This window comes from Prionailurus viverrinus, unplaced genomic scaffold (genome assembly GCF_022837055.1).
Source record: "Prionailurus viverrinus isolate Anna unplaced genomic scaffold, UM_Priviv_1.0 scaffold_210, whole genome shotgun sequence".
Taxonomy (NCBI): Eukaryota; Metazoa; Chordata; class Mammalia; order Carnivora; family Felidae; genus Prionailurus; species Prionailurus viverrinus.
In genome coordinates, this window is record NW_025927600.1 from 1 (window position 1) to 13,756 (window position 13,756).

The window sequence follows — 13,756 nt, forward strand, 5'->3', positions numbered from 1 at the left end:
ACTACTGTTTTGAAGGTTGTTACCATGAATGGATGTTGTATTTTGTCAGATGCTTTTTCTGCATCTATTGAGATGATCGTATGGTTCTTATCCTTTTTTCCATTAAGGTGTTGTATCACACTGGTTGATTTGCGAATATTGAACCAGCCTTGCAACCCAGGAATAAATCCCACTTGATTGTGGTTAATAATTCTTTTAATGTGTTATTGTATTTGATGTGCTATTATCGTGTTGAGAATTTTTGAACCCATGTTCATCAGGGATATTGACCTACAATTCTCTTTTTTCAGTGGAGTCTTTGTGTGATTTTGGAATCAAGGTAATGCTGGTTTGCTAGAATGAGTTTGGAAGTTTTCTTTCCATTTCTAATTTTTGGAACATTTTGTGGTAATAGGTATTAACTCTTTGTCTGGTAGAAATCCCCTGGGAAGCCATCTGGATCTGTCCCTTGGTCTGGTGAAAGATTTTTTATTAGTGGTTAAAATTTTTTTTGTTGTTGGATATGGGTCTGTTCAAATTTTCTATTTCTTCCTGTTTTGTTTCTAGGAACTTTCCATTCCTTCCAGTTTGTCCAGCTTGTTGGCATATCATTTTTCATAGTAGTCTCATAATTGTTTGTATTTCTGTGATGTTGGTTGTGATCTCTCCTCTTGCATTCGTGATTTTATTTATTTGGGTCCTTTCTATTTTCTTTTTGCTAAGTTTGGCTAGAGTTTATCAATTTTATTAATTCTTTATAGGGCCAGCTCATAGTTTTTTTGATCTGTTCTACCCGTGTTTTTCTTTGTTTCTGTATTGTTCGGTTCTGCTCTAATATATTTTATTTCCCCCTTTCTGCTGGCTTTAAGCTTTATTTGCTATTCCTTTTCTAGCTCCTTTAGGTGTGAGATTGAGCTGTGTATTTGAGCATTTTATTACTTTTGACATAAGCCTGTATTGCAATATACTACCCTCTAGGACCGCCACTACTGAATCCCTGAGGTTTTGGACTGTCGTCTTTTCATTTTTATTTGCTCCCGTGTATTTTTCTTATTTCATCTTTAATTTCCTGGGAAATTTAGTGGAATGTTGTTTATTCTCCATGTATTTGTGATCTTAACAAAATTTTTCTCGTGGTTGACTTCAAGTGTCATAGTGTTGGGATCTAAAAATATGCATGCTATGGTTTCAATATTTTATACCTGTTGAAGGCTGATTTGTGACTCAGCATGTGATCTCTTTTGGAGAATGTACTCTTTGCCCTTGAAAAGAATGTGTGTTCTGCTGTTGTAGGATGGAATGTTCTGAATTATCTGTTAAGTCCATATGGTCCAGCGTGTCATTCAAAGTCATTGTTTCCTTGTTGATTTTCTACTTAGATATGATCTGTCCATTGTTGTAAGTGGAGTGTTAATATCTCCTACTATTATGGTATTATTTTCAGTGAGTTTCTTTATGTTTGTCATTAATTGTTTTATATATTTGGGTGCTCTCACAGTGGGGGCATAAGTAGTTAAATTAGATCTTCTTGATGGATAGACCCCCTTATATATGATACAATGCACTTCCTCATCTCTTGTTCCAGTCTTTGGTTTACAATCTAGTTTGTCTTGTATAAGTATGGCTTCTCTGGCTTTCTTTTGACATCCATTTGCATGACAGATCATTCTCCGTTCCCTCACTTGCAATCTGCAGATGTCTTTAGGTATTAAATGAGTCTCTTGTAGGCAGCATATAAATGGGTCTTGTTTTTAAGCATTCTGATAACCTATGTCTTTTGATTGGAACATTATTCTCTTGTTTTTAAGCATTCTGATAACCTATGTCTTTTGATTGGAACATTATTCTCTTTACATTCATCGTGACTATTGATAGAGATAAATTTGGTGCCGTTGTGTTGCCTGTAAAATTGGCGTTTCTGGTGGTATTCTCTGTTCCTTTCTAGTCTTTGTTGCTTGGTCCTTTCCCCCACTCTAAGAGTCCCCTTTAATATTTCTTGCAAGGCTGATTTAGTGATCATGAATCTTTGAGTCTTTGTTTGTCTGTCTGGGAAACACTTTATATCTCCTTCTATTCTGAATGACAGCCTTGCTGGATAAAGTATTCTTGGCTGCACATTTGTCTGAATTAGCACATTGAATTTATCTTGCCACTCCCTTCTGGCCTGCCACACTATGTACAGAGCTGTTGCAAACCTGCTCTGTTTTCCTTATAGATTAAGGAATTTTCCCCCCCTTGTTGCTTTCAGGATTCTTTCCTTGTCTGTGTTTTCTGTGAGTCTGACTATGTCTTGTTGATGGGCAGGTCGGTTGAATTTAATAGGAGTTCTCTGCACTTCTTGAATTTTGATATCTGTTTCCTTTCCCAGATTAAGGAAGTTTTCAGCTATACTTTGTTCAAATAAACCTTCTGCTCATTTTTCTTCTCATCTTCTGGGACTCCTATGATATGAATGTTATTATGCTTTAAGACGTTCCTGAGATCTCCAAGTATACATTTATGATCCAATACCTTTATTTCCCACTTTCTCTCAGTTTCATCATTTTCCATAATTTTATCTTCTATTTTGCTTATTTGTTTCTCTGCATCATCTATCCTCATTGTCATTGCATCCACTTAGCTTTGCATCTCAGTTATAGCATTTTAAAATTTCTTCCTAAAAGGTTTTAGTTCTTTTATCTCTACAGTAAGAGACTCTCTGATGTCTTCTATACTTTCCTTAAGACCAAATACAATTTTTATGATTATTGTTTTAAATTCTGGTTCCAACGACTCACTTGTATCTGTATTGATTTAATACTTGGCTGTTTCTTCTTCTTGTTCCTTTTTGGGGTGAATTACTCCATCTTGTCATTTAGTCTGGGTCACTGATTTTTTGTTTTTTGTTTTTTTGTTAATGAGGTCTATATTATTTCTGTTCCTGTGAGTAATGGGTACATTAAGAAAAATTCCAAAAATAAAAAAAAATAAAAGGAAGCTAAATCCTATATGTGTTTTGGTCTGCTTGCTAAAGTAGCTAGATCCAAATAATGATGATAATTAATAAAACTAAAAAGGGAAGCTATATTCTATGTGTGTTTTGGTCTTCTTTTTAAAAGAAGTTTGATCAAAAAATAAGAGAAAAATAAATTAATAAAATAAAAAAGTAAAAAAAAAATACAAAGGAAGCTGGATTCACAGAGTGCTTTGTAGCACTCTATGATCAGTAGACTTGGTATGTGAGAGGTATTTATGCTTGTCTTCTGGGAAAGGGGCAATCTGTGTTGATTCTCAGGGGGACTTGTCCTGGTGGAGAATGCATCTGCTGGGTCCTGGAGGGTGGGGCTTGGTATAAGAGGCTCCAGCCTCCCCTGGGTGGCACTGTTTTGCTTACTGAGACTAAACAGTGCTGAAGGGGGGGTGAATGGCATCGCCCCACTCTCATCCCCAGAGTGAGAACTTGGTGCCTGCCACTCTTTGGGAAGCCCTCACAGAGAGCAAATAATCACCACTCTTATGCCCCTGGCTTCTTCTAGATGTCTGCCTTCACCCTGACTGTGTCAGAGCTGTCTGTCTGTCACAGCACAATTCTTCTTCTCCTCCTCCACCCTCCTCCTCCTCCTCCTCCTCCTCCTCCTTCTTCTTCCTCCTCCTCCTCCTTCTTCTTCCTCCTCCTTCTTCTTCTTCTTCCTCCTCCTCCTCCTTTTCCTCCTCCTCCTCCTCCTCATAAATGTTTCTTTTTGATAGAGAGAGAGAGAGAGATTGAGAGCAGAAGAGGGTCACAGAGAGAAGGGGACAGAGGATCTGTAGCAGGCACCATGCTGACACCAGAGCGTCTGATGCCAGGCTTGAACACACGAACCATGAGATCATGACCTGAGCCAAACTCAGATGCTTAGCCGACTGACCCACCCAGGTGTCCCATCCTGTGTTTTCTCTAAGACACACAGCTGGGTTACAAAACTCCAAAGTTTAGACATTAGCGTGGACTTGTGCTAATCTTGTGGGGGAGTCTGTTGTGCTTTTGCTGTTTGACAGTTTGCCCCAGATATCGGTTGCATGACTCTGTAGCATTTCAGAATTTATGATCAAACTCAGCCAAAATCTGGCATTAAGGTTTGCTACCCTTCGCTGGTGTCTATGTTCTTATGCCAGTGAATAGGGTAGCACATTGGTGCCTACCAGGTTTCTGTCCCCAGAAAGGCTGTGCCACTTCTCCCAAATGCTTGGGAGCTGTTTTTCTCCAGGACATACTCAGACTATGCTGACCATTTCTGGTCTCTACCCTCCTTCCTCACTGGAGCACCACGGAACCCACCAGGCAAGACACTGGAGATGGTGTGGGCCTTCAAAACTTTAGACTCTACACTCTGCTCTTATAAAAACTCGTGATGGTCAAGCCCCCTTCTTTTCCCAGTTAATGGTTTTGGGGAAGGGTTCTTACTGTGAAATCCCCTGCAGGGACTTTCAACTTTCTCTCTCTCTGTCCCTCACACACTCTCTCCGCTCTCTCCTCTCTCCATGATCAGGGCTCCCTCCCTTTGCAACACCCACAGATGTTTTGCCCCCCAAATCAACTCTTTGCAGCTTTTACCTTTTATGATGTGGTCACTTTTCTACCTCCACTTCTGCATTGTTGCTCTCTCCGTTCTCAAATCAATTCCTTGGGTATTCAGATGATTTGATATTCATGTAACTGTGTTCAGGGATGAGGCAAGCTCAGGGTTCCCCTATTAGTCTGTTGTCTTAACTCCTCCTTGACAGAGAATCTAGAGTAATTGTCAGAAAGATACTCTCTTGACTTGAGAAAATAGAGGAGGACCTCAATGAGACCCTCAACAAAGAGAGAGAAAACATAAAAAAGAATCAGAGAAAGAGAGCACAATACATGAAGTTAAAAATACACGCATGGAATGAAGGGTAGACTATAGGAAGCAGAGGAATGGATCAGCAACCTGGAGGACAGGGTAATGAAAAGCAATCAAGCTTAACAGGAGAGATAAAATAAAAACAAAATGAAAACAGACTTATGGAACTCAGAGATACCATTAAGCATAGTAACATCGGAATTAGCGAAATCACAGAAGGAGAAGAGAAAGAAAAGGGGAGGGCATTTGAAGAAATAATAGCGTAAATCTTCCCAAATCTGATGAAGGAGACAGAAATCAAGAATCAGAAGGCATAGAGAGCCTCCACAAAATCAACCCAAGGAGGTCCACATCAAGACACATAGTAATGAACATGACAAAGCATCATGATAAAAGAGAATTTTAAAACCAGCAAGAGAAAAGAAGACAGTTGGATACAACGGAAACACATAAGCTATCAGCTAATTTTTCAGCAGAAACTTTGCAGTCCAGAAGAAGTGTGATGATGTATTCTAACTGCTGAAGGAATGAGAGCTGCAAGCAAGAGCACTCTACCCACCAAGGCTATCATTCAGGATACAAATAGAGATGAAGATTTTTCCAGACAAACAAAAGTTAAAGGAATTAATGACCACAAAGCATCAGTACAAGAAATATTAAAAGGGACCGTGAGTAGAAAGGAAAGACCAAAAGTGAAGTAAGCACAAAAGCAGTAAAAATAAGGGTATCCATAAAAATCAGTCACAGAATTTACAAAATAAAAAAACATAAATTATGACACCATATACCTAAAAAGTGGGGGGCTGCGAGAGGGAGAGGAATAAAGAATGGGCTCAAAGTGAAGTGACCAATAAGTTCACATTGACTGCTATATACAGAAGATATTATGTAGAAACTGAATGAAAACTATAAATCAAAAATTAGGAATAGCTATCAAAAAATAAAGAGGAAATAATCCAAGCATATCATTAAAGAGCCCAACTGATCATGAGGAAAAGAGCAAGAGGAGCAAGAAACAAAGAATACCAAAACAACCACAAAAGGAGTACAGAAAATGGCAATAAATACATACCAATCAGTAGATATATTGAATGTAAGTGGATTAAACGTCCTAATCCAAAGACATAGTGTGATGAGATAGATAAAAAAAAAAACAAGTCCTGTCTCTATGTTGCCTACAAGAGACTCATTTCAGACCTAAAGACACATGCAGATTCAAAGTGAAGGCATGGAGAAGAATTTATCTAGCAAATGGATGTGAAATGAAAGCCAGGGTAGCAATACTTGTATCATGCAGAATAGTCTTTAAAATAAAAACTGTACCAAGAGACAAAGAGAGACACTATATACCACTAAAGGGAATCATCCAACAAGAAATATAACAATTGTAAATATTTCTGCACCCTACATGGAGGCACCCAAATACATAAATCAGCTAGTAACAAAAATAAAGGAAGTAGTCCATAGTAATACAATAATAGTAGGAGACTTTAACACCCCAATGACATTGATGGACAGACCGTCCAAGCAGAAATTCAACAAAGAAGCAATGGCTTCGAATGACACCTTGGATCTGATAGATCTAAATGATGCATTCAGAACATTCCATCCTAAAACAGCAGAATACACAACTCTTTAAGTGCACCTGGAAGATTATCCAGAATATATATTAGGCAACAAAACAAGTCTCAATAATTTAAAAAAGATCAAAATCATACCAAGCATGTTTTTCTGACATAAGCCATATGAAACTACACATGAAACTCAAGAAAAAAATCTGGAAAAAACATAAAATACATGGAGGTTAAATAACATGCTACTAAAGAATGAATGGGTCAAACAGGAAATCAAAGAGGAAATAAAGAAAATACATGGAGACAAAGGAAAATGAAAACACAATGGCCCAAAAGTTTGAAATGCAGCAAAGGCAGTTCTAAGAGGGACGTTTATAGCAATACATGGCTCTCTAAAGAAGCAAGATAATTATTTAAAAATTTTTTTTAATGTTTTATTTATTTTTGACAGAAAGAGACAGAGCATGAGCGGGGAGGGGCAGAGAGAGAGGGAGACGCAGAATCCGAAGCAGGCTCTAGGCTCCGAGTTGTTTGCACAGAGCTGGACACAGGGCTTGAACTCACAGATCACGAGATCATGACCTGAGCTGAAGTTGGAAGCTCAACCGACTGAGCCTCAGGCACCCCAGAAGCAAGATAATTATTAAACAAACAACCTAACCATACAACTAAAGGAGATAGGAAAAGGACAAATAAAAATAAAAAGCAGTGGAAGAAAGGAAAAAGATAAAGATTAGAACAGAAATAATGAGATGGAAAAAAAAACACAGAAGACAGTTCAATGAAACCAGGAGGTGGTCCTTTAAAATATCAAAAATTGATAAACACGTAGCGAGATTCATTAAAAAAAGAGCAAGCAATAGAACAAACTCAAACAAAATCAGAAATGAAGAGGGGAAACAATAACTGACCCCACTGAAATACAAGGGATTTTAAGAGAATTTTATGAAAAATTAGAGGCCTCCAACTGGACAACCTATAAGTAATGGGTAGATTCCTAGAAACACATAATCCCCCCAAATGAAGTGGGAATAAATAGAAAATTTGAGCAGACCAATTACCAGCAATGAAATTGAATCAGCAGGGAGAAAATTCTGAACAAACAAAAGTCCAGGACTAACAGCTTCACAAGAAAATTCTAGCAAATATTTAAAGAAATAATATCTATTCTTCTCAACTATTCCACAAAATAGGAGAGGACGGAAAACTTCCAAATTCATTTCATGAAGCCAGCATTACCCTGATACCAAAAGCAGTTAAAGACACTACAAAAAGAGAGAACTACAGGCCAACACTTCTGATGAACAAAGATCCAAAATCCATCACAAAATATTAGCAAACCAAATCCAACAATATATTAAAAATTCATTCCTCATGATCACGTGGAATTTATTCTTGCTGTACAAGTGTCATTCAGCATTCACTAATGAATCAACACAATACATAACACCAAGAGAAAGGATAAAAACTATATGACCATTTCAGAAAATGCAGAAAAAGCATCTGACGCAGTACAACATCTATTGATGATAAAATCCTTCAACAACATAGATGTAGATGTAACATAACTCAACATAATAACGATCGTATGTAACAGACCCACAGCTAACATCATACTTAATGGTGAAAGATTGAGAGCATTTCCCCTAAAGTCAGGAGGAAGGTAAGGATGTCCACTCTCCACTGTCACCACTTTTATTCAACATAATAGTGGAAGTGTCAGCCACAGCAATCATACAAGAGAAAGACTAAAAGGCATCCAAATTGGCCCAGAAGAAGAAAAATATTCACGATTTGCAGATGACACAATACTATACATGTAGAAACCCTAAAAACTCCTCCCCATAACAACCAGAACCAATACATGAATTCACTAAGGTCATGGGATACAAAATCAATATGGGGAAGTCCCTTGCATTTCTATACAAAGATAATGAAGCAGCAGAAAGAGAAATTAAGCAAACCATCCCATTTACAGTTGCACCAAAAATAATAACATATCTAGAAATACACTTAGCCAAAGAGGCGAAAGACCTGTACTCTGAAAACTATAACACATTGATAAACAATTGAAGGTAACACAAAGAAAGGGAAAGATGTTCCAGGTTCATGGAATGGAAAAACAAATATTGGGAACATGGCTATACTATGCAAAGCAACCTACAGATTTAATGCAATGCTTCTCAAAATACCAACAGCATTTTTCACAAAACTGAAACAAGCAATCCTAAATTTGTATGCAAGCACCAAAGATTCTGAATGGCCAAAGCAATCTTGGGGGAAAAAAACAAAGCTGGGGGAATCACGATTCCACATTTCAAGTTATCCTACAAAGCTGTAATCAAAACAGTATGGCATTGGCACAAAAGTAGACACAGAGACCAATGCAAGAGACTAGAGAAGCCCAGAAATAAACTGACGATCTTGCGGTCAATTAATCTTTGACAAAGGAGACAAGAATATGCAATGGGAAAAAGAAAGTCTCTTTAACAAATGGTGTTGGGAAAATGGGACAGCCACGTGTAAAAGATAGAAACTAGACCACTTTCTTATACCATACTGTAAGACTTGAAATCATACACATCCTAGCAAAATCCAGGCAGTAATGTCTCTGACATTATACACAGAAATTTATTTCTAACCTATTATGTCTCTGGAAGCGGGGGAAACCAAAAGAAAAATAAGCTATGGAAACTACATCAAGATAAAAAGCTTCTGCACAGCAAAGGAAGCAATCAACAAAACTAAAAGGCAGCCTATGGAATGGGAGAAGGTATTAACAAATAACATGTTTGATAAAGGATTAGTATCCAAAATATATCATGAACTTGTACAACTCAACAGCAAAAGGACAAATAATCAGAAGACATAAATAGAAGTTTCTCTGAAGAAGGAATCCAGATGGCCAACAGACATTTGAAAATATGCTCAACATCGCTGATCACCAGGGAAATGAAAATCAAAACCACAATGAGATGTCACCTCACACCAGTATTCATAGATGTTTCAGTGTCCTGCGGTCTCACTAATGGCAACTGATTCTCCCCTAAAAACATTGGTGAATTGGTGGTTGTTGATACTGTTACACAGGCAATCGAGGGACATCTGGAAAAGCAAATAGAACAAGTATTAAGAGAAACCCATGGACTCAAAATGGTGCCTTGGGTCAGACCAATTTCCCAAACCTTGTTTAACTTAACCTAACTGCAGTTCCAACCTCCCCCAGAAATGTAAGTCTTCCCCCGTCAGTGAGGAATTCTCTGTTCATCACAAGTGAGGTCCTCTCTCACACGGACCCTCTCTATCCCGCAAGAAGGCGAGATTATTTGCATGATTAGACTCCTGTCCCCCCAGTTAAGGGAAGGTGACCTTCAAATCAAGCTGCTTCATTTTGTATTTGAACAAGGACAGTGAGAAGTCAGAGATGTGAATGGGTTGCAGAAGGGGTAAGACAGGCAAGGAAGTCCATGGGGAGTGACCCAAGGGCACGAGGGACAGGGTGACAGCAGGGTCCAGGGTTGGGTGCTGGGGAGTCGTGTGTCTTCATGGGTTACTGTCTGGATGAGGAGAAAAGGCACGAGAGGTAGGGTCCCTTTTCCATGCCACATGAGACTTCTTCCCCAGCCTGAACAGGGCCTGAATCAGGGCCTCAGGGAGCAGGATGGAGGCTGGAAGCCAAGAGGAGGGTCAGACCCGGAGGGGAAGTGAGAGTCTGAGTAGGTGTCCAGGGTTGAGGGTGGAGACTCAGGGAAGGCGTGTGTGTTGAGAAGGAAGTCAGAAGAGAGGGGCTGCGTGTGGGGAGGTTTGTGAGAACAGACGCCAAAGACCCACTTTCCGAGAGAAAGAAAGCACATCTGCAAATAAGATGTTGTTTCTGCAAATGGCGTTGCTCACAGTTCTTGTCCCAGGTGGTGACAGTGACGATGGTGAGGACGGTGGTCCTGCTCAGTGGGTGTAAAGTGTGCATGCGCACATACGCATACCTGTGTGTGTTCGTATGTGTCCTGTGTGTTTTTGTGGGTGCACATGTGTGTCTGCACGTGTACATGTGCTTGTGTGTCTGCATGGGTGTGTAAGTACGTAGGAGTATGTGCATATAGGTGCCTGTTTGTGTCTCGGTGTGTCTGCATGTGTCTGTACATCTTTTTGCATATGTGTGTATGCTTGTGCATACATATGCGACTCTGTGTGTGTGTACATATGTGCATTTGTGTCTGTGCATGTGGGCACACAGGGTGTGGGTTCCTAGCATCTGGGGAGTGAGTGGTATCAGCCTGGCTCCTTCCTGAGCACCCCTGACCCCAAGACCCTCTACTTTTCTGAACAATTGGGTACGAAACCTGGGACTCCGGGGCAGCACATGTCTCCTGAGAGAAGTACGGCTCCCTGTCCTCTAGATTTGGGCCCCTCCCTGGCAACTTTCTTTGGCATCCTCTCTCCTTCCCAGTGTCTATCTGTTCTTCTGGCACAGACTTCCAAGAGCCAATCTCTTTTCGAACCATCCTGACAACATCCTTTTGCAACCGTTCGTGGACACAGAATCAGGGCTCAGCTTGGCTGGATGAACTGCAGACTCGTGGCTGGGCCAGCAAGACGGGCGCTTTCATTTTTCTGTGGCCGTGGTCCAGGGGCAACTTCAGCAATGAGGAGCTAATGGAACAAGAAAAGTCATTTCACACATTCTCCATGAGATTTCCTCTGGTATTTCAGGACCATGCCAGTCAATGGCAGCTTGAATGTGAGCTTGGGTCCCTCAGGACAGGTAGGATGGAGGTGGCCTGTATGCGCGTCTCCATGAATTCCTTCTTCCTCCAGGAAAGAGCCTCCCCTGGCTGCTGAACCTCTCAACTCCCCATCATAAAACAGAATCACACCCGTGTGTTCAGGAGGCAGAAGCCAGACCCCGAACTTGAAAAGCTTCACGCCTTCTGCTATTTATTTCCCCTCCTCTCCTTGACATCAGGCTGTGTTCTCCTGTCTCTCACCAGAGTCTCCCATGGCCACCCCATTCCCTGGCCTCCAGCCAGAGACTCTCCTCTTCCTCACTCTGTGACTGATCCTTGAAATGTGCTTTTCTCCCCACTCAGACCCATCAGAGACATTTGTCTGTCTATGTGTTCCCTCTGCCCACTGCCTTCCCCTCACCCTTGATGATTTTATCACAGCTCCCCTGTGGAGCCCTTCCTTGTTCTCTGCCTACATCCTTCCTCTTTCTCCTCCAGCATGTGTTCCTTTCTCAGTAATTTACCTTTCTTCTGCCTCCAGCGACCACCACTTCCCCTCTGTCTGAGTCTCCACTCAAACCAGATTTGTTCCATTCTGTCCAATGCCCTCAACTTCTCCTCTGCTTCCTCCGTCCTTTGCTTCCACTCATCTCCTTTCATCTCTTTCCCTCTCCCTTTCCTGTAACTCACATTCTCTCTTCCCAGATCCCTTTCAGGTACAGCTGGCAAGAGGCTGCGATTCTCACTTTGGAGAGGCATCAGCAGGCTTCATGCAGATTGCGTATCAAGGATCAGACCTCGTGAGCTTCCAGAACACGTCATGGTGGCCATCTCCAAAGGGAGGAAGGAGAGCTCAGCAGGTCTCCAAACTATTCAATCAGTACCATGTGGTCAACTTACGAATACAAGCAAATATTAGTGACATCTGCCCCCATTTCCTCTTGGGTCTTCTTGAGGCAGGGAAGGCAGACCTTCAGCGACAAGGTCAGTCCTGCTCCCTCTCTCCAAGCATTATCTCTCCGTGCACTCATAATTTGCACCATATTCTCAAATTTGGTGGAGTGGGGGCCAAGAGGGTCAGGGGATGATGGTGACAGGTTCCTAGAGGTGGAAAGATGTGTATTTCTAATGTGATGTGAAGACGTACCCTCTCAGTCTGAGAATACCTGTCCTGTCTCTGCAGTGAGGCCAGAAGCCTGGCTGTCCACTGGCGCCAGTCCGGGGCCTGGCCGTCTGCTCCTCGTGTGCCACGTCTCTGGCTTCTACCCAAAGCCAGTGTGGGTGACATGGATGAGGGGTGACCAGGACCACCAGGGCACCCAATGAGGCGACAGCTTGCCCCATGCTGATGGGACATGGTATCTTCAGACGTCCTTGGACGTGGAAGCCAGGGAGGGAGCTGGCCTGTCTTGCCGAGTGAGACACAGCAGTCTAGGAGGCCAGGACATGGTCCTCTACTGGGGTGAGAAAGGGTAGGGGTCCAGCTGGGAAAGGGGGTGGGTGGTCCTGAAGCAGAGCAGGAGAGTGAGATGAAACATTTGGGATTCTAGGGACTGCAGATCATAAAGGACATAAAATTAATAACGCAAGAAATGGAGAGCTGAGGGTGAGGGTCCTATGGATGTGGGAGGAAGCAGAGTGTTTGGTGAAGTGTCCATCTCTGAGCAGGGACGGGAAACGAGAAGGAGGAAGGGTGGTTGGTGAGGCAGAGGGTGACAGGAGCAAAAAGGACCAGGAAGGTGCAGTTGAACCCAAGATGGATGGGAATTGACACCGTCTGCACCAAACCCACAGAGCAGCACCGCCCGGTGGGTTTGGTCTTCCTGGCGGTGGTCGTGCCCCTGGTGCTTCTGGCAGGTCTTGCGTTCTGGCTCTGGAAGCGTCGGTAAGTCTGGAACCACCTTCCTGCTCTTTCCCATGTGTCTCCTTACCTTCCTCTCTGTCCTCAGCCCTCTTCCTCCCCGTGCCCCTCTCCCTGCTGTCCTCACCTACACCCGCTGCAGAGCAATTTCCAATTTGATCTTCCCAGGAAAACACACTGGAGACATCGGTTCACTGGCCTCCCTTTAGAGCAAGATCCCGGCAGCCCAGGTGTCAGGACTTACTTAAACCCAGCTCAGTGGTGATGGATTTGCAAGTCTCTGTGTGCAACTTTTGTCTTTTCTCTCTGCTCGATGATGGGTTGTCAAGATGAGTTAAGTGTAATTTAGCAGGATTTCTTGTTCTGACCTGATGCTGGGGCTTAAATCTCTAATTTATCTCAGAGTAAAATGAAGTCCGAGTATCTCCGTGGGTCACAGGCATCTGTGTCACCTCCCCCAGGGAGCCTTCCCTGATCCACAAGAGGAAGCGGTCTCTGCCTGGTGTGAATTTCCTCCACTTTAACCTGCACTGTGGATAATCTGCGCCTCACTTCCCATCCTTTTTGCCCCAGATTTACATCCTTTTTCCCTTCCAATTCCTAGGCCTCTTGAGTGCAAAGCCCATGTCTTTCTAATATTTGTATCCTTGGCAAGGAATCTCACCTGCAGGGCATATGTCCTCAATAAAAGTCTGTGTTGAATTTATGCCAATTTCATAGTTTTTTCTTTTTTGCTTCCTGTCGTGTTTGTAGTAGTTGAGACGTTTGATG

General features: G+C 42.0%; 1 pseudogene; it reads left to right on the plus strand.

The window, feature by feature from the left end:
* Positions 1–10,265: 10,265 nt before the first annotated feature.
* On the plus strand, positions 10,266–13,250 carry LOC125158258 (T-cell surface glycoprotein CD1a-like; annotated as a pseudogene).
* Positions 13,251–13,756: the final 506 nt, after the last annotated feature.